This window comes from Lathyrus oleraceus, chromosome 7, assembly GCF_024323335.1.
Source record: "Lathyrus oleraceus cultivar Zhongwan6 chromosome 7, CAAS_Psat_ZW6_1.0, whole genome shotgun sequence".
In the NCBI taxonomy this organism is placed as follows: Eukaryota; Viridiplantae; Streptophyta; class Magnoliopsida; order Fabales; family Fabaceae; genus Lathyrus; species Lathyrus oleraceus.
In genome coordinates this window covers 394,029,656-394,051,391 of record NC_066585.1, presented here as the reverse complement: position 1 = coordinate 394,051,391, position 21,736 = coordinate 394,029,656, and the positions used below count along the sequence as shown (strand labels likewise).

Below are 21,736 nucleotides of genomic sequence, written 5' to 3'. Positions count from 1 at the left end.
CAAAACGTAGTTCAGCTAACTATGGGGTTGGTTTTGGGCGAACGACGTTACTACGCAATCTACCGGATGCTCAACCTTTGGAGACTTACTCGCCTATAGTAGAAGGAGTTAACGTGTTCTTAGGAGAAGGAAAATCAATGAGTTGTTTGCGTTTTAGGGATGCTCATGCAAAAAGGAAGTCCTAGACGAAGGAACAGCGCTGCCTTAATTGACATGCAAACGAGAGACTATACAAAGTCTAGCAATCCTATGGGGAGACGATCACACCATACAAAACAAACATGCATAAATTAAACACGCCAACAAAGGGGCTCAAACATACATGGGTAGGGCTTTAGTCAAGAGGGGTCATATTAACCTCGACAAACAAGCCATGGGAGGGTAATCGAATGGACTCTTAACCACTAACACTGAACGTCAGGGTGAGCAGATCAAAAGGGTGATAAGGATAAGACCTCATAGCTCTTAACCCTGGACAGGGTAAGCTCATGACAAAGCGTGGGGGTTCAGAAAGGTGGAACCCTCTCCACTGACCGACCGGACAAAAGATCTTGGGCTTTTGTTCTGAAGCATCGACACGTAGTGTAATCTTAAAGAACGACGCAATGAATAACGGGGGATTGACTACAAATCCCTTTTATCCGTCAATTGCCTCTTCATGGAGGTCTTTAGCACTGGTGCCTCTTCTTGGAGGTCTTCAGGCACAAAAATAAACACAGAAAAACATTGCCTCCTATCGAGGTCTTCCAGCTAAGAAAGCGGTAAAATGCGGGGAAAATAAAGGGAACAAGAGGTCTACCGCACGAATAAAAATCCGAAGTACCAGCAACTAAAGGAACAAGAAACCCGGAGATCTCTCAAGCTAGCACCATCAAAGAAAGCGAGTCAGTACGGGTAATCAGAATAAACCTCCATGTGGTATCCCACAAATAAAGTGGAATACCAAGCAAGCCATCTCTTCTAAAGTCATGTGAACCCTCACAAAAACTCAACAAACAGGTCAGAGTAACAGGAGATAATTAGGAGAAAATAATGCCATGACAAACACAAAACATATTAGAGCAAACAGAAAAAAACAACTGTTGTCGTGATCGCTGCTGCTTCGCTTAGCAAAAGCTTAGTGAAGCTTCGGTGCATGCTCGCCTAGCGAGGTGCTAGCGAGCGCCTGCAGGTTTTGAGGTTCTTCATGGATAACAGTACAATCTCAGAAACCCCAAACCCCGTGGTCTCCATTTCAGAAGTTAAGTGATTAAACATTCAAGGTATTGTTTTATACATTCATGCATATCTGAACCCGTGGGCAAAACCTAACGATACCTCATACATTTAAAGAATTCAAATTGAAAGCATAGAGTAATGGGTGTAAGACCCCAATTTTGTCCCTAAGATCCCTCATGGCATCATATCATATCATTGCATTGCCTCAAGGATCATAGTGCACCTTGCCTCCTTCCCTGTGGGTTGGTTATCTTTTGAGAGTGGTTCTTGATCACCAAGCATGTTTTGCATTTGTATATCATTGCTTTTCTTTTTACCACTAACCAAAAGTAAAAAAATATGTCATCTAACCCTTGTCTTGCAGATGAAACAATCAACAGTCAAAGCAGTCAAAGGCAGTCATTAAGCCATAGATGGTGGCCATTCTTGAGAATTTTGACACCACAATCATTATCAAGAGTTCATATGAGCTATGATATCATTTTGAATCAAAATCCCAAGTGGTAGAGGCTTGAACTCCATCAGAACATTGCCAGATCAATTGGAGGCCTAGAAAGTCAATAGTGGATTTGGAGGTGGGAAGTGATTAGAAATACTTCATTCATGTTCAAACAAGTCTCATTTGACATTTCAAACATCAACATTGAAGAAAATAAAGTCAGGTCAAAACTTTCCAAAAATAGAAAGTGACCTATAATTCAAATTTGCCAAAAATGGAAAGGTTTTAACCTAACTTCAACTTCAAATTACATCACCAAAAAAGCTTCAAATGAAATTTTTTTGAACATGAAAGTTGTAGATCTTTCTCTCCCATTTCCAAAAAGTCCAGGATCATCAATTTCTCATGTGTGGTTAAGGAGATATGATCAAAACATGGCAAAATGTACATTGAACTTCAAATGGCCATAATTTCGCAACCAAAGCTCCAATTCAAGTGGTTCTTTTTGCTAAATTCTTCTCTTGACCTATACTTTCAAAATCATGCATTGCATTTCATCAATTACCATCATATAAACATTTGCAAATTCACTTGATTTTTGGAGGGAAATTATGGAATTTAAAATTGGTACATTATTTGATCTTTTTTCCACTTCCATTGGCTCCAAGACAAAATTTTAAGTGAATTCAAATGCATTTCGTGTACTGTTCACCATGCATTTTCATGCATAGGGTGAAATTGCTAAATTGCACAAGCACCACATTTTTGCTAATCCATTTACCATTTGCTTAAACATGATTAAGAGCATGATTAGGAGGGAGTATATAACGCAAACCCTAACTGTTTTCAGCTAACAACAATCACAATTTTCAGATCTAGAAATTTTTCACACTTTTTCTCTCAAATTTTCTCTCAAATTTCTTGAATCAAGATCCATTTCCTTTGCTTAATTCATCATTCTGAAGCATCATGGAGCAAGATTGAACATAGATCCAAGAGAATTCGTGTATGATTGAAGCATCTTGATGCTTGGAAGCATTAATGGTGAAATCGAATTCTGTTGAAAGCAAGTTCAATTGACCTTTGATCTTTCATCCATTCACTTGTACAAGCTTCCTGGAAGAACTTTTGAGCATTGCAAAGCCTTGAATCACTCAATTCTAATTCTACACTTCAAGAGGTCACAAAATTGATTCTCTCTTTTCTCAAATTTCTTATGCTAATGTTGTAGGTCTTGTTGTTGTGATCATTCTGAGCTTCGAATCATTAATTTCCATGCATTATTGTGTTAGATATGGTAGATTAAAGTTTTGATGATGAAATTTGTTTTGCTCGATTCACTTGATGTGTGATGTTATATGCTTAGCCATGCCTTGATTCATGATCTATGATGTATGTGCTGCATAATGATATGTTTAATTTGGAATTTTGGAGAATTTGTTCTTGAGTGTTGATGAACACTCACTGTTCATGCACGCGTGAGGAAGAAGATGATTCAGAGAATAGGCCACGGTTTAGATCCAGTTTGGCCATGAAAATGCGTTGCCTATTGTTTGCTAGGGCTTGCACGTGATTGGTGCATGCCAGCGCCCATGCGCGCATTTTGATTGGCCAGAGCCAGCGTTTAATGAAACGCTGCATTTTGCAGTTTGGCGCCAATCACAATTAAAATTCGCTCCGCCTTCGATTCCCAGCGGAGACATATCCAAATGCCATGCTGATTTTCTCCTATCCTTCCATGTGGTCATGTATATGCTTCACATATATTTTTTAATTTTTCATCATCTTATAAAATCCATATATAATTGAAAATTGCTCCAAAAAATATGAGGTTTTTTGCATGATGTCACATTTTCTGTCTAGTATTTTATGATCATTGTTCCATAAATTGTGCATGGATGGAAAATATTTTGTGCTAGGGTTTGTAAACATGTATGCACTTTGTACCTTGCCTTGCCATATCATTTGTGAAATGCTGAGCTTTAATCCAATGAATCTGAAAATTTGCATGATGAAACTAGACACTTTGCTTGAAATTATGGTGTTGATTTGGTATTTTTATCATGTGTCATTGCTGTTTTATGATCATGTGAATGTAGGTGTGACAATTTGTGTCACACCTTTGCTTGTTCATCTTATATGATGTGTTTACCATGCCTAATTGAATTCCAATTGCTCTGATTTTTTGTGTGATGCTTGATATGAATGTTGTGAATAAGCATGAATTTTCTTGGAATTATTTAACTGATTTCTGATTTAATTGAGATTTTTCATTCTGGTTGGTCACATTTGAGCTTTAAAATTGCCTTGAACTTCAATTGATCATGAAATGCTTTTGGTATACGATATTGATGTGAGACCTTTTGGATTGTTTCAAGATGTGTTTGAAGTTGATTCATGTTAATTTTCAGCTTCTGTTTTGAATTTTTTCTCCATCTTTAACCCTAGGATTTGACCTAGTGGTTTGCCTCTCATGTTTGAGCTTTGATTTCAGGTTGAACATCCAAGTTATATGGTTCATGATGCTCCATCATTTGAGCATTTGATGTTTTCCTTTGACTACTAACATTGTGTGTTTTGTAGGGTTGTTAATTCATTTGAGCTTGACTTGTGGCTTATGCCCTTTGCTTATTGGGTTTGACAGTCTGATATTAATTATTGGTTGTTTGTCTGTATAGTTGTACTGATTTGTTTGATGTTTCCACAGGTACATAAGTTGCTTAAGTTCATTTTGAACATGCTTTTGCTTGGTTGCTTAACCACTTAGGTATAACCTCTCTTCTTCATGTAGTCTGGAAGACCTGTCCTGTTATGTGGGCAGGCACCTGTCTGAAGTCATCCTTAAGAGGCAATGCTTGTGATTGTTTACTCTTTGTGCCAAGCAGGAAAAGTCCTCTTATGAGGCAATTGGTAGATAAAAGAGATGTGTAGCCCATCTCCTACTATTCAGTGTGTCATCCACTTTGCTCACATAACATGTTGATGCATTATGGATATTAACCCAAGATCTTATAGAGTCAAATCATTTGTGGAGAAGAGTTCCAACATTCTGAACTCCCACACATTCTATTGTTTAAAGCTCTCCCTGACCAGGGATAAGAGCTATGAGGCACACCCCTCATCTCCATTTCATCTGCTTCACCCTAACTCTCAATGTTAGGGTTAAGAGCACAACATACCCCATTCCAGTTGACTGTAAAGTCTAACCTTGCTTGAGCCTGATTGATTGTATATAGTGTGTGCTAATTGACTTGTGTGTTTGCTTACTTGATTCATCTGTGCATAGTTGCTTGAGTGTGCCTTTGTGCATTTATCATCATCATTTGTATATCATTTCATAAACTTTGTTTTATAGCATTTTTTTCTTTGTCCATGGAGGAGACAAGCATAAGTCCATTACTTGGCAGTTGTTCCTATGATATGGTGGGAGACTAGTATAAGTCCATTGATTGGCATCTGGTATCCATGTTTGTTTTGGGAGATTGGTGTAAATCCATTGATTGGTATCCGGTATCCATGTTTGTTTGTGAGATTAGTGTAAGTCCATTGATTGGCATCTGGTATCATTGTTTTGTTTTAGGAGATTGGTGTAAATCCATTGATTGGTATCCGGTATCCATGTTTGTTTGTGAGATTGGTATAAGTCCATTGATTGGCATCCGATATCCATTTCATTTGCTTATTTGCATTGTTGCCTTATTCCAAAGGAATCACTTGAATCATCTACATATGATCTCAAGAGGTGAACATCTAAGAAGTTTTACACTCCCTCACCCTCCCACCTTTTTGTTTCTTTAAACCTCCATTTGCATGTTAATCTAAAAACCTGAAAAATATTGTGCAAACATTTTCACTTCTTTTCAAATTAGAAACCTAGGCTTTAGGCCTTTGATTTTCCAAACTCCATTTCATAATACTTCTTTGAATTGAATTCTAATCATACCTTGACCATCTTTTGTGAATAAATTCTAATTGGTTAATCCAACTCATTCAATTGTTTTGTGGCTTTGTCCATTCTTGATAAGTTTTCATACATTAGCCATAGGTTTGATTTATCCTAGTTGGTTGATGTTAATCTCACCTTTTGTCCTTAGTGATTGAATTGTAAGACTTCCTTGCTTATTATAGGGTTAACCCCTCACTAGCAAGTTGAAGCTTTTCTCACATGGTGGACTTGTTGTTTGTATAAGGTTGAGTTTTCTCCCGTGGATAACGAAAGACCTTAGGGCTTTTGTTTTAAAATGAACCCACTCATATTTTGGAAATCTTTTAGCCGAACTACGGCGTTTTGATCCTTACCTTCCATGGAAAGGTACGTAGGCAACGGGTTCATCCGTTCGAACACAAAAATAATAACTTGTGTATTCTTTTCTCATCCCTTCAATCCATGTTTGCACAATAAATATTTCATAGACAAATAACATTTCGTACAACAAGTGTGAAAAGGGCTCCCTAGGAGTACCTAGGATGTTTTGGGTGCCTAACACCTTCCCATTGCGTAATTAACCCCTTACCCAGATCTCTGATCTTTTCATTAGTTTTCTATGTGTAAAACTTCTTAGGCTTTTGTTTACTTTTTAGCCATTCCTTTGGATAAATAAAAGTGCGGTGGCGACTCGATTCTTTGTATGGTTTGCTTTTGATTTAGTCAATAAATCATAAAGTGACGAATACACCGCTACAGAAAAGTGGCGACTCTGTTGGGGATGATTTCCTTGGTGGTATTGCCTACTTTTCACACTTGTTGTATGATATTGTTTATTTGTTATATGACATATTTTTGTAGAATTTGGGATAACTGTATTGATTATAATGATTGAATTGCTTGATATACAATTGCTGTTTTGCTTGGTGATCTCTGTGAGATGAGTTCTATACCCGAACTCGAGTGCACCTTAGGATAGGAGAATGGCATAGTCTTGTCGACTTGTGTGGAGTATTCCTTAACAAGTTGACTTGCAAGTCCATTCACTTGGTGGAGGTCGTGTTGGATTAATAATGTCACACAAGTTATTTATGGTTAGGAATTATTCTTTCAATCATGTGCCTTAGAAGCCAAGGACCTTAGTTTACCAAGCCCATCTTGGCCTATTTTTAGGACGTAGTGCGGAGGTCGTTCAGATGTAAGATCTGATGCGATTGTTACGCGATACTACAATCATAAGAGTCTCTCTTGAGAATATTTTTGGAATACGAGTATTCGTTCCTCCAATAATATTCGAAAGATGGGATGATGACTATGGGAACCTCTGATAGAACATGTTCGGCAGGTTTAAACCCTAGTACACTCCCTTTGGGTGGTTCTTAACCGAAACTTCATGCTCGTGACTCTCAACAAACCCGTGATTCATGGTTGAGTCGTTCAGACATCCTTAATATCAATGGAACTTGGGTGTCGATAAGGTGAAAACCATAATCCACCAAAATGGATGATTGATATTAAGGATGATTGAACCGGTTCATGTACCGTTAATATCAATGGAACTTGGGTGTCGATAAGGTGAAAACCATAATCCACCAAAATGGATGATTGATATTAAGGATGATTGAACCGGTTCATGTACCGTTAATATCAATGCACCTTGGGTATTGATAAGGTGAAAACTATAATCCACCAAAATGGATGATTGATATTAAGGATGATTGAGCCGGTTCAGGTATCGTTAATATCAATGGAACTTGGGTGTCGATAAGGTGAAAACCATAATCCACCAATCCATGTTTGAGCCGGTCCACACAAAAATAATAACTTGTGTATTCTTTTCTTATCCCTTCAATCCATGTTTGCACAATAAATATTTCATAAACAAATAACATTTCGTACAACAAGTGTGAAAAGGGCTCCCTAAGAGTACCTAGGACGTTTTGGGTGCCTAACACCTTCCCATTGCGTAATTAACCCCTTACCCAGATCTCTGATCTTTTCATTAGTTTTCTATGTGTAAAACTTCTTAGGCTTTTGTTCGCTTTTTAGCCATTCCTTTGGATAAATAAAAGTGCGGTGGCGACTCGATTCTTTGTATGCTTTGCTTTTGATTTAGTCAATAAATCATAAAGTGACGAATACACCGCTACAATGGGAATAAGGGCAAACCTGATTAGAGGGATCGATTAGAATCGAATGGCACGGCTGGGTTTTTAAAGCAATGTTAGGGTTCGCGTGAGACGGAGGTGAAAAAGTGTGTGAGTCAGGGTGAACTTTTCAGAGCTGTCTGGAGGTTGCTGCAGATTAGTTTGTCTCTCTCTTTTTGTCCTTCTTTTCTCCCCGGTGTCGCATCCGCGAAAAATAACCGGCGGGCTAAAACAAAACAAACAGAGCCGCCACCGTGCGTTATTTATCCCAAAAGAGGGAAAGGAAACGCTCGAAGTAAACCTGGAAAAGACATGGTCTCGCGACCAGAGAGAGATGGGATCGGGAGTCGGTTATGCGAAGGGAAGGTGTTAGCACCCCTACGCATCCGTCGTACTCGACGGGATCCACGCTCAAAAGGATAGAAGAAAGGTTGCTAAACACTGCTCAAAAGAATGCACACACACTGGAATAAACACAGATGGAAAGAGAGGGGAACGGGCTCGCTAGGATATCGCATCCTATGCCTACGTATCTCATCTGGAATGAGAATCAGAGCTACCGTAGTTCGGCTCACGCACGCCAAACAAAACACAAACAGGAAGCCGACTGCCAATCGCTGGACTTATGTCAGACTCCACACAAACAAGCAAACATGGAAACCGAATGCCAATCGCTGGACTTACATCAGACTCCGAACCAACAAACACACACAGGAAACCAACTGCCAATCGCTGGACTTATGTCGGACTCCAAACACACACAAAAGGCGTTAACCGGACGCTGAGTCGTCAAAAAGCAACAAAAAAAAGTTGAACAAACAAGCTAACAGGGAGTCTGGTACTCGAGCCTGCTAGCTGTCAAGCAAACACACACAAAAAAAAGGGTGCCCGGAGAGATCTCGTACGATTTCCTGCCTACGTACCTCATCTGGTATGAGGATCAGGGCGACGTAGTTCCCCTTAACAGGGGAGAAACTTCTAACCTAACCAGAAACAGGGAAATGACAAACTAGAAGGGAGCCTGACTCGAGCCTAATAGTTATCATGTAAATTCACCATGGTCCTAGGTTAAGGTTTCTATCTAACTTGCACAGGGAGCAAGCTATCCTAAGCAGCACAGGCAAATACATACAAGCACACAAAGCAAGCACACACACTATATGCACACAATTGGGCTCATACAAGGTTAGGCTGTGAAACACAAGCCAACTGGAATCAGGTGTAGTTAGCTCTTAACCCTAACATTGAGAGTTAGGGTGAAGCAGATGAAATGGGAAGTGAGGATAAGACCTCACAGCTCTTATCCCTGGCCTGGGAGAGCTTGACTCAAAATAGAAGATGTGGGAGTTCAGAATGTAGGAACTCTTCTCCACAGATGACTGACACAACATATATCTTGGGCTATTATCCACAATGCATCAACACAAGGTGTGTGAGCAAAGTGAATGACACACTAAGTAGCAGGAGATGAATTACACATCTCTTTTATCTGCCAATTGCCTCTTAAGAGGACTTTTCCTGCTTGGCACAAAGATAAACAAACACAAGCATTGCCTCTTAAGGAGGACTTCAGACAGGTGCCTGCCCACATAACAGGACAGGTCTTCCAAACTACATGAAGTCAGAGAGTTATACCTCAATGGTTAAGCAACCAAGCAAAGCAAAGTTCAAAGTGAACTTAAAGCATCTAAGGTACGTGTGGAAACATCAACCAAATCAGTACAAAGTTCAGACAATCAAATAACAGTCAATCACACAATCAGACAGATAAGGCATTAAGCAACAATGTGCAAGCCACAAGCCAATGGGCACAACACAAATAACTTGGCATTAACCTACAAAACAACTCAATATTAGCCAACATCAACCAACTAATCCACTCAAATGAATGAGAAACTCCATCATGGTAATGTGTTTAACCTGAAATCCACAATCCAAACAGTGAGTCCAAACCACTAGGTCAAAGCCTAGGGTCAAAAGAGGGTCAAACATTCAAAACAGAACATGAAATTTAACATGGATCAACTTCATTCAATCAAGAACATATTCCAAAAGGTCCCATATCAATATCATTAACCAAAAGCATTTCATGAATCAAACATGACAAGGTTTGCAAATTGTGACCACATTGTGATATCAGAAGAAACAAATGCACATTAAATCAAAAATGATTCAAATAATCTTGGCAAAATTCATGAGTAAACAGTACATAAAAAATGATCATCACACAAAAAATTATAGGCATTGGACATCATTATGCATGGCAATCACATGGCATAAGTCAAGACAAACACAACAAGCACATGTGTGACACCAATTGTCACACCAAGTTAGCATAGGCATAAAACAGAAATGGTAATTGGTAAAAACCTCAAACAAAAGCCACAACATCATTCAACATGTCTAGAAATAGTGTGCAAAATTTCACAAGCATTGGATAAGGAACAAGTATTTCACAATCAAATGAAGTTCAAGGCAAATCAAAAGCTCAAATGTGATCATCCAGAAAGAAAAATATCAATTAAATCAGAAATGATCCCAAAAATTCCAACAAAAATCATGAGCAATACAAACATCCATAGCATGCATCATACAAAAAATCAAGGCAATTGGAGATCATTTGGCATGGAAAATACATCAATCAAGTTGAACATCACAAGGTGTGACACAAATCGTCACACCTAACTTAACATGATCACAACACAGCAATGGTAATTGATAAAAATACCAAATCAACACCAAAATATCAAGCAAAGTGTCTAGTTTCAGCATGCAAAATTTCATGAGCATTGGATAAGAATCAAACATTTCATGAATGATATAGAAAGACAAGGTACAAAAATGCATACATGCACAAGTCTCCTAGTACCAAAAAATATTCAGCCATGCACAATTTATGGAAAAATGATCAAAAAATACTAGACAGAAAATGCAACACAATGCAAAAAATCTCACAATTTTTGGATCATTTTTCAATTATATATGAATTTTTAAAGATGGAGAAAAAATAAAGAAAAATGAAATGTGAAGCATGGTTCATGGCATGGAGAGAAAAGGAAAATAATGAAATGCATTTGAAATTGTGGAACCATGGGGAATCGAACACCAGACCAATTCAAAAATTGGCGCGCCAAGCTTAAGTGAAACGCGGCGTTTCACTTATGTGCTGGCAGTCAGCGCCAGTCAACACACTCTCGGGCCAATAGGAACGCACGCATGGAATTTCTCATGAGCCAATCACGTTCCAGCCCTATTCTAACACATGAGCAACGCTTTTTCGTGGCCAAAGAGATCCAGAACCGTTGCCTAAAGCCAAGTCCATCTTCTTCATCGTGTTCATCATATGAACAGTGGATGTTCATCAACATCAAGAACATTTTCTCCAGATTTTAAAATTGGACATAGCAACATGTAAATCCTTCATCATACAACAATAATCCATAACTCATTCATCAAGAATCATCAAGACATGCATGAATCGAATCAATCAAGTTTCATCATCACAACTTAAATCACCTATATCTAACTCAAAACATCATGGAATTGCATGATTTAAAGCTCAGCATCATCAGTGTACTTAGATCTACAACCTTATAGCAAGAAAAATCAAAATTATGAGATGCGATTCATGACCTCTTGAAGACCAGATCTGGAATTGGAGAGATTCAGGCTATGTAATGGCTTTAATGTTCCTCTATAATGCTTGTGCAAGTAATTGGAAGAGAGATTGCACTTCAATTGTACACGAATCTACCAGAACTTTGCATCACCATTGTTGCTTCCAAGCAGCTAGCATGAACAGAACAAGCACGATTTTGCTCCTTTCCACGTCCAAACTTGCTCCATGAATCTTCCAGATGATGATTCAACCAAAGGAAATGCAACTTGTTTGAAGAAATTTGAAGAAAAATTGAGAGAGAATTTTGTGAATATTTTTCTAGATCTGAAATTATGAAGGTTCTTATTGAAAAGCAGTTAGGGTTTCTGTTATATACCTCCTACTAATCATGATCCTAATCATGTTTAAGCAAATGGTAAGTGAATTAGAAAGAATGTGGTGTATGTGCAAAATTGTGATTTTCACCCTATGCATGAAATGCATGGTGAACAGTGCACGGGTTTGGATTCAAATTCACTCAAAATGTCATTTTGGAGCTAAATGCAATGGTAGAATGCTTAAACAATGCACCAATTTTAAACTGCAATTTTTCCCTCCAATGGTAGAATGCTTAAACAATGCACCAATTTTGGTTTGAAAGTTTGCTCATTTGAAGTTCAATACACACTTTGTCAAGTTTTGATCATATCTCCTTAACCACATATGAGAAATCCATGATCTTGGACTTTTTGGAAATGGGAGAAAAAGATCTACAACTTTCATGTTCAACAAAATTTCATTTGAAGCTTTCTTGATGAAGTAATCTTGAGTTGAAAACCTTTCCATTTTTGGCAAATTTGAATTACAAGTCACTTTCTATTTTTGGAAAGTTTTGTCCTGACTTTAAATTCTTCAATGTTGATGTTTGAAATGTCAAATGAGACTTGTTTGAACATGAATGAAGTATTTCCACTCAGTTCCCACCTACAAATCCAACAGTTGACTTGCAGTTGACTTTTGTGATTGATAGATGACTTGGCCATGCACAGATGATTTTGAGCCCCAACCACTTGATGAAATAACTCCAAAATGAAACCCTAGCTTATACAAGCTCAATAAAATCATATGATGATCTCCATCTCATTAAAGACTTCATCTCCTTGAAAAACCCTGATTGGCATAATGCAACTGATTAGGGTTGACTAGAGGTCAAAACCCTAATCCCAAGGAACTTGATCAGAAATAATGAACCATGATGATGATGATGTACCATTTCAACCAAGATAATACCCAACCTCCTTGAGGAACCAAGAAACCCTTATTGAAGCAAAAACCTCAGATGATTAGTGATCAATTCATGAGACCCTCAGGCTTGCATCTATTAACCCCTCTATCTTCTGAGAAAGACCTAGGAGGATGACTTGCTTAATGTTTCCACATGATATGCCATATACAAATGCCTACTGTCCTAAAAATGAAATGCAATATGCTAAGCTAGTCCCAAGAGAGGAGGGTAAATTTTGAGGTGTTACAGCTGCCTCTATTCAATCCACTGTGAACCGGTCGATATGAACAACCTCGGCTTTCAGATGATCAGGGTGAAGAGTGATTGAATACCAAGAACAGACGAACAATTTGCACTCTGATGGGAAAATAATTAACAACGCCTGTCAGAATCGGCGAAGACGCTACCTCAAAAGAAGAATCCGTCTGGTACGGAGAAAGTCGGCCTGAACACCGAAACAACATGTTGACTTGGTTACCAAAATAAATGGTAGCACAAGAATACCATCATGGCCTGAACGCCGCTCATCAGTTTGAATACTGAGCATCGGAATACGAGAGTATTGATATCGGTCTGAATATCGGGAGATTGGCCTGAATGCCCAACAACTGGCCTAAACGCCACTTCGGTCTGAATACCGGAAAGCTGGCCTGAGTCCCGCAAGCTGCATCAATCTGAACTTCGGAAGCTTCTTCGATCTGAAAATCGGAAACTGGCCTGAGTGCCACTTCGGTCTGAATACCGGAAACTGGCCTGAGTGCCACAAGTTCTTCGACCTGAGCGTCGGAAACTTCTTCGATCTGAATATCGAAAACTGGCCTGAGTGCCACAAGTTCTTCGACCTGAGCGTCGGAAACTTCTTCGATCTGAATATCGGAAAATCTGGTCTGAACACCCACCTCGGTCTGAACACCGGAAAACTGGCTTGAATGCCACAACGGTCTGAATACCCGAAAAACTGGCCTGAACGCCATAACGGTCTGAATACCCGAAAAACTTGATAACACGAAATTATATCATATTTTAGGACTTAATTCCATTAAATTCTATGACTATTTATTTCGGTTTACTGCATTTTATGAGATATTACGTGGTATTTTCTTCCTATTTGTCTCAGGTAGTCCATTTTGAAGAACAAGTGAAAACGGAAGAAAAGAAGGTGCAAAAAGGAGAGAAAAGGAACCAAATGCCAAAGCCCAGCCCAAAGCGCACAAGTCACCAATGCTGTGCCTGTGACGGACGTCATAGGGTGCGTGACGAGCGTCACGCAAAACAGCCTTGTGACGGACGTCACACATGGTGTGACGAGCGTCACACCGTTCCACTACCTTTTTGGCGCAAGTAACGCCCTCAGAAGACTTGAAGAAGAGACGTTGAGGAGTTGGTCTCCTATATCCACGCCGTGCATTTAGCCACGTTGAAGAAGGGGAGAAACGGAAAGCAGTTACCAGCACCAATATAAATAGCCATCTCAAAAACCTAAAGGCCTCTCGGTTTTTCCACGCTCATATTGCCGAAGCTCTGCCAATTTTCTTTTCACGCTTTTGCTTAATTTTCTGTTCCAGCAACTTAACATTGTTTATTTTATTTATTTCTTTTGCAAGTTCTACATTCTTTTTCCCTTGCAATTTACCTTTCCCTTTTTAGCATTTAGATATTTTTCGCATAATAGTTTCTACACCGGAAACTATTGTGCAACTTTTTATCGGATCTAACCTTACGTTAGATTCTAGTTTTATTTCCTTGGTTTAATTTATTGTTTAATTGAAGAATCGAAGAACAAATCCTACCGGCTTGTGGTGGAGTGTTCAAGACTATTGTATTACGCATTCAGGTTCTTTAATCATTATTTAATATTTTGTTTTATTATTTATCTATATTATCTGCCTGGAATGAGTCTGTTTATGCATGATATGTATTCTTGTTTATTTAGCATGTCTGGCTAATTCGCCTAGGTATCGGTATGTAAAGTAAGCAGAATAAGGGATCAAGACTAGTCGGTCTATCTAAACTTAAAATTAAAATCAATCTTTTTACGGTCTCAACTTACAGGTTTAATAACAAGATTTTTTACAAAAGTAAAGGACATAAAGAAGTTAAAATCAACAGAGCGAGAGTTTGAGGTTTTAACTGGACAGTGTAAGTTAGGCATTAATTCTAGATCAGGGCGAGAGCAAGTTTTAGAGTTAATTAAATTCTGACTTTTTCCAAAAAGTATTTTTAAAGATTGAATGTGAGGACGAGAGTTAAGCATTTGGATTTGATTATATAACCTAAGTCAACAGAGCGAGAGTTTGAGATAAGGGTGTTTAAAACGGTCAGTGTTTTCTTAAAAAGAGTTTCTGCAACTTTATTGTTTTCAAAATATGGTTTTTGACTTAATTATAAGTGACAACTACATTAATATAAAATCATGGTTTATTCAACAGAGCGAGAGTTTGAGATAAAACCTTTAACCAATAAAGTTAACTAAAACGATTTATTTTAAAAAACCAAGAAACCGACAAAGACTTGATTCCCTAGTTTTGACGAACTACATACCGATATCCGTTTTATTAATATTTAATCCAGATCTTAGTTTAGCCTTTAGTTTTTCCCCAAACAATCAAACATTTTTAACCTTAGATTTACGTAGTAACCTTAGATAACGGTATATCGATTCATAAGTCCCTATGGGATCGATATCTTTTAAAACTACGCGATAGAACTGTGCACTTGCAGTTTGTATCCCATTCTCGACTCACACAGTCGAGCGGCCAAGTTTTTGGCGCCGTTGCCGGGGATAACTTTTATTTAATCGATATCGTAACTCTTCCGTTACGCTGTAGAGACTAAGGTTTCTTTTTCTTCTATTCTTTCTTTCGTTGATTTGTATGCCACGCACTCGCTCACAAGGTGAACCGCTCTATCTACGAATCAACGATATCGAACTATATCTCCGAGTCTTACGACGAATTCGGGAATATCGTGCTGCAAACAATCTCCCTCCTATAGACTTTCCTGATCTCAAAGATCTTCCTTCTTTAACCGAGATGGCAGAACCAGCTCGTGCTCTTAGAGATTACGCCGCTCCATCGCAAGATGAACCGCATTCAAGTATTGCTCCGCCCGCAATTGAAGCAAACAACTTCGAACTCAAACCTTCGCTGTTGCAGGCTGTGCAACAGAACCAATTCTCTGGAAATCTTACCGAAGATCCAAACCTTCATTTATCCGTATTTGTTCAATACGCTGATACTGTTAAAGCTAATGGTGTCACTTCAGAGGCAATTCGACTTCGTCTTTTTCCTTTCTCATTAAGAGATAGCGCTAGAAGATGGCTTCAATCTCTTCCTTCCAACTCAGTCACCACATGGAACGAGTTGAAGAAAGTTTTTCTTGCCCGATATTTTCCGCCAAGCAAAACAGCTATGTTAAGAGCCCAGATAAACGGATTTAAACAGAAAGACAACGAGTCTCTTTTCGAAGCATGGGAAAGATACAAAGACATGATGAGACTTTGCCCACACCATGGTTTGGGAGACTGGTTAGTAATTCACACATTTTATAATGGTCTCTTATACAATACAAGGTTAACAATAGACGCCGCTGCAGGTGGTGCACTAATGAACAAACCTTATGCTGATGCTTACCAGCTCATCGAGAGCATGGCCCAAAACCACTATCAGTGGGGAACCGAACGAACAACGGTGGAAAAACCTCAACCGAAAACTGGCATGTACGAGATAAGTAACCTTGATCACGTTAATGCAAAAGTGGATGCTTTGGTCCAGAAAATTGAAAGTTTAAACGTATCACCTCCAGCCGCCGTGGTTGCTATAACTCAGAATTGCGAGGTCTGTGGAATCCAAGGCCACACTCCTGCGGAATGTCAACTCTTGACTGGAATCCAAGCAGAGCAAGTAAACTATGCTCAAGGAAGCCCCTACTCGAATACCTATAACCCAAATTGGAAGAACCATCCAAACTTTTCATATAAGAGTAATAATGCTTTATACGCACCTGGACAGTCTCCAAATCAAGCCCCATCTATACCTCCGGGATATCAGAAACCGAATCCTAACAATAATACCCCTAGAAAATCCAACTTGGAAATCATGATGGAAAACTTTATAGCTTCCCAACAACAAACCAATAAAGATTTCTTAAACCAGAACATACATACTGGCGAACAACTTAAACAACTAGCAAGCAAAGTAGATGCCTTGGCTACCCATAACAAAATGCTAGAAACACAAATATCACAAGTAGCTCAACAACAAGCACCTACTGCTGCCCCAACTGGTACATTCCCTGGACAGCCCCAACCTAATCCGAGAGGCCAAGCTCATGCAATTATATTAAGAAGTGGAACGGAGGTGGAAGGACCGTCTGACCCAAGGATAGAAAACCAAAACCCTAAGAAATCAACTGAGGAAAGTGAACCTAAGGAAAAGGAAGAGAGTAATAAGGAAACCCTAGAAAAGAAGGAACCTTATGTACCTCCACCACCTTACAAACCACCTATACCGTACCCTCAAAGGCTTGTTAAAACCAAAGATGCGGGCCAATTTAGAAAATTTGTTGATCTACTTAAACAATTAAACGTTACAATTCCGTTTACCGAAGCTATTACGCAGATGCCCTCATATGCTAAATTCTTAAAAGAAATTCTTTCTAATAAAAGGAAACTTGAGGATAGCGAAACCGTTACACTCCCTGCCGAATGTAGCGCTATAATCCAAAACATGCCTCCTAAACTCAAGGATCCGGGTAGTTTCTCTATACCCTGTCACATAGGAAAATTTGTCATCGACAAAGCCTTATGCGATTTAGGAGCCGGAATTAGCGTTATGCCTTTATCCATATGTAAGAAACTGGAAATGGGAGAATTAAGACCGACCAAAATGTCCGTGCAACTAGCAGATCGTTCCATCAAATATCCTGTAGGAATCCTTGAAAACGTTCCCGTACGCATAGGTCAGTTTTACATTCCCACTGACTTCACAATTATGGACATTAGAGAAGATGATACTACACCTATTATACTAGGAAGACCATTCTTAGCAACTGCCGATGGAATCATAGACGTAAAACGAGGACGACTCACCTTCGAAGTAGGTGAAGAGAAAATTGAATTCATTCTTTCCCAATTCTTGAAAGCACCTGCAATAGAAGATACATGTTACTTCATGGATATCATCGATGAATGCATAAAAGAAGCAGAGTTAGGAGAAGACAAATCATCAGACTATCTTTTAGAGGACAAATCTAAACAATGCTTAGCAATAACACCGGACCCTACGCAATGTCTTAACAAACCAACCCCTGATTTGAAAACACTTCCCAAAAATCTGAGATATGAATTCCTAGACTTAGAACTTGAACGACCTGTGATAGTTAATGCAGATCTAGGAAGACTCGAAACAGAAAAACTCTTACATATCTTAAGGAAATATCCAACCGCACTAGGATACCACATCACCGATCTTAAAGGAATAAGCCCTTCTATTTGTATGCACCGCATCATGTTAGAAGAAGACTGTAAAACCTCTAGGGAACACCAGAGAAGACTAAATCCGATCCTAAGTGAGGTAGTAAAGAAAGAAATAACCAAGTTATTGGAAGCAGGTATTATATATCCTATATCTGATAGCAAATGGGTCAGTCCTGTACACGTTGTACCAAAGAAAGGAGGCATAACCGTTATTGAAAACGAAAAAGGAGAAACTATAACTAAACGAATCGAATCGGGATGGAGAATGTGCATTGATTATAGGAAACTAAACAAAGCAACCCGAAAAGATCATTTCCCTTTACCATTCATTGACCAAATGTTAGAACGATTAGCTAAACATTCACATTTCTGTTATCTAGACGGTTATTCAGGCTTCTTTCAAATACCAATTCACCCTGATGACCAAGAAAAGACAACGTTCACATGCCCTTTTGGTACCTTCGCTTATAGACGAATGCCGTTTGGTCTGTGTAATGCCCCTGCAACTTTTCAAAGATGCATGATGGCAATATTCGCCGACTTTCTCGAAAACATCATGGAAGTATTTATGGATGACTTTTCTGTATACGGACAAAGTTTCGAAGAATGCCTTGAAAACCTGGAAAGAGTTCTTGAGCGATGTGTAAAAGTAAACTTAGTACTTAATTGGGAAAAGTGCCACTTTATGGTACAAGAAGGAATTGTTTTAGGACACATCATCTCGAACAGAGGAATTGAAGTAGACAAAGCCAAAATAGAGGTAATCGAAAATCTTCAACCCCCAAGAACCGTGAGAGAAGTACGAAGCTTTTTAGGACACGCCGGTTTTTACCGACGATTCATCAAAGACTTCTCTAAGATAACTAAACCCTTAACCGGACTGTTGATGAAAGATGCTGAATTCATATTCGACGATAACTGTTTAAAAGCATTTCAAACTCTTAAACAAGCATTGATCTCCGCACCCATTATGCAGACACCAGACTGGAATGAACCATTCGAAATAATGTGCGATGCCAGTGATTATGCTGTAGGTGCTGTTTTAGGACAAAGAAAGGATAAAAAGCTTCACGTTATATATTACGCTAGCAGAACCCTGGATGAAGCGCAAATGAATTACGCCACTACCGAGAAAGAACTCCTAGCGGTGGTATTTGCGCTAGATAAATTTCGTTCTTACTTGGTAGGAGCCAAAATAATAGTTTACACCGATCACGCTGCTATCAGGTACCTTTTAACAAAAAAAGATGCTAAACCAGACTCCTAAGATGGATCTTGTTGCTACAAGAATTCGACTTAGAAATCAAGGACAAGAAAGGAACTGAAAACGTAGTAGCAGACCACCTCTCTAGACTTGAGAACCTTGAACCGGAAAGAACATCAATTAATGATGATTTCTCGTACGACAAACTTATAGCTACTTTGGAAGAGAACAACTCCGACATACAAGTAGAAACCACCTTAGCTATATCTGTCACACCATGGTACGCTGATCTAGTCAATTATTTAGCTGCCGGAATAGTTCCACCTACTTTATCTTACCAGCAGAAAAAACGATTCTTCCACGACATAAAACACTATTACTGGGATGATCCCTTACTTTTCAAAAGAGGCCCCGATGGTATTTTCCGTCGATGTATACCCGAAGAAGAGGTAGAAAATATAATCCAACACTGTCACTCCGCTCCTTATGGTGGACACACAAGTACATCCAAGACCTGCTCTAAAATCCTACAAGCTGGCTTTTATTGGCCAACTATATGGAAGGACGTACATGCGGCTATTAAGGAGTGTGACAGATGTCAGCGCACGGGAAACATATCTAGACGCGACGAGATGCCACAAAAAGGTATTTTGGAAGTAGAGATTTTTGACGTGTGGGGGATAGACTTCATGGGACCTTTCCCATCCTCTTTCGGTAACAAATACATACTCGTGGCAGTTGACTACGTATCAAAGTGGATCGAAGCTATAGCTTCTCCAACAAACGACACCCGAGTAGTAACTAGACTCTTTAAGAATATAATATTTCCGAGATTTGGCATCCCAAGAATAGTAGTCAGTGATGGTGGATCGCACTTTATATCCAAGGTACTCGAAAAACTACTACTTAAGTATGGAGTGAGACATAAGATAGCGACACCTTACCACCCTCAAACCAGTGGACAAGTGGAAGTGTCTAACAGAGAAATCAAGCAAATACTAGAAAAAACGGTCGCCACTTCAAGGAAAGATTGGTCATTGAAATTACCAGAAGCTTTGTGGGCATACCGAACTGCTTATAAAACCCCCATAGGGACGACCCCATTTAAGCTCATTTATGGAAAATCCTGTCACCTCCCGGTAGAGTTAGAACATAAAGCCTATTGGGCTATTAGAAATATAAATTTGAATTATAAAGCCGCCGGTGAAAAGAGAATCCTTGACATAAACGAATTAGAGGAACTCAGAAGAGACGCCTATGAAAATGCCAGAATCTATAAAGAAAGAACAAAACAATGGCATGACAAGCGTATATCAAGGAAAATCTTCAAGAAAGGCGACGCAGTACTTTTATTTAACTCTAGACTAAAGTTATTCCCGGAAAAACTACGATCCAGATGGTCAGGGCCTTTTCATATCACTAAAGTCTTTCCCAGTGGAGCGGTAGAAATAAAAGGAAAATCTACAGAACCGTTCACCGTAAACGGGCAACGTCTGAAACACTATCACTATGCGGAAACCAACGAGGATTCGCAAATCCTACACTTAGACGAAACGCCCCCAGGACTCATAGACTATATTTAACAGTTTCTTTGTCGAGCTTGCGACATTTAAACAAAGCGCTTAGTGGGAGACAACCCACAAATTAATTTGTTATTTTATTATTCTATTATTATCATTTCCCTATTTCTTTCTTAATTATTCTTTTAATTTCCGTTTAATATTCATTCTTGATTTATTCAAAAATAAAAAAAATAAATAAATAATAATAATATTTTTTTCTTCTTTCGGCATTTGGCCAAATCCTGACTTAAACTCATGTTTTCTTTTCTCTAGCTAACACTAACCAGATGGGACATTTTGATCGTATGGGTATCAAGTTCAGAGGAATGGCTCAGAAACAAAAGTTTGAAGAACTAGCCGCTAGAGAGATGCTACCTAGTTTATATGCTGATGATTGGGCTATGACTGCCCTTGGACTGAGACAGGGTGTCCTGTATTTGCTGAATCAGATAGGATGGGAGACCTCCCCTATCCTGAGACATTTCACCACCTACCGGAGACTCACACTAGAATTCCTTAGCTCACTAATCTATCTACCCAGCCATGGAAAAGGAATTAGCAGAGGTTTTATCCAGTTCAGAATGTTCAATATGGAGTACCAATTTAATATTAGAGACTTCACCAACCTTTTGGGTTTCCCTACCTCCTTTGATACATTCACTGTAAGCCAGGAAGAACTTTTTGAATATAGAGAGCTTGAACACTTTTGGGGTAAGCTGATTGGAAATGATGAGCCCGAAGAACATGAGTTTCTCTCTGGAAACATACATAACCCGGCTTTTCGCTATTTCCATAAGATCCTGACCCACACTTTATTTGGGAGGAAGCCAAACAGTACTTCAGTTTCACGTGATGAACTTTTCATCATATTTTGTGCTTCCC

At 38.9% G+C, this 21,736-nt stretch overlaps 1 pseudogene; it reads right to left on the bottom strand.

Annotated features, from left to right (window-relative positions):
* Positions 1-16,029: 16,029 nt before the first annotated feature.
* LOC127109165 (uncharacterized) lies at positions 16,030-16,129 on the bottom strand (annotated as a pseudogene).
* Between the last annotated feature and the right edge of the window lie 5,607 nt (positions 16,130-21,736).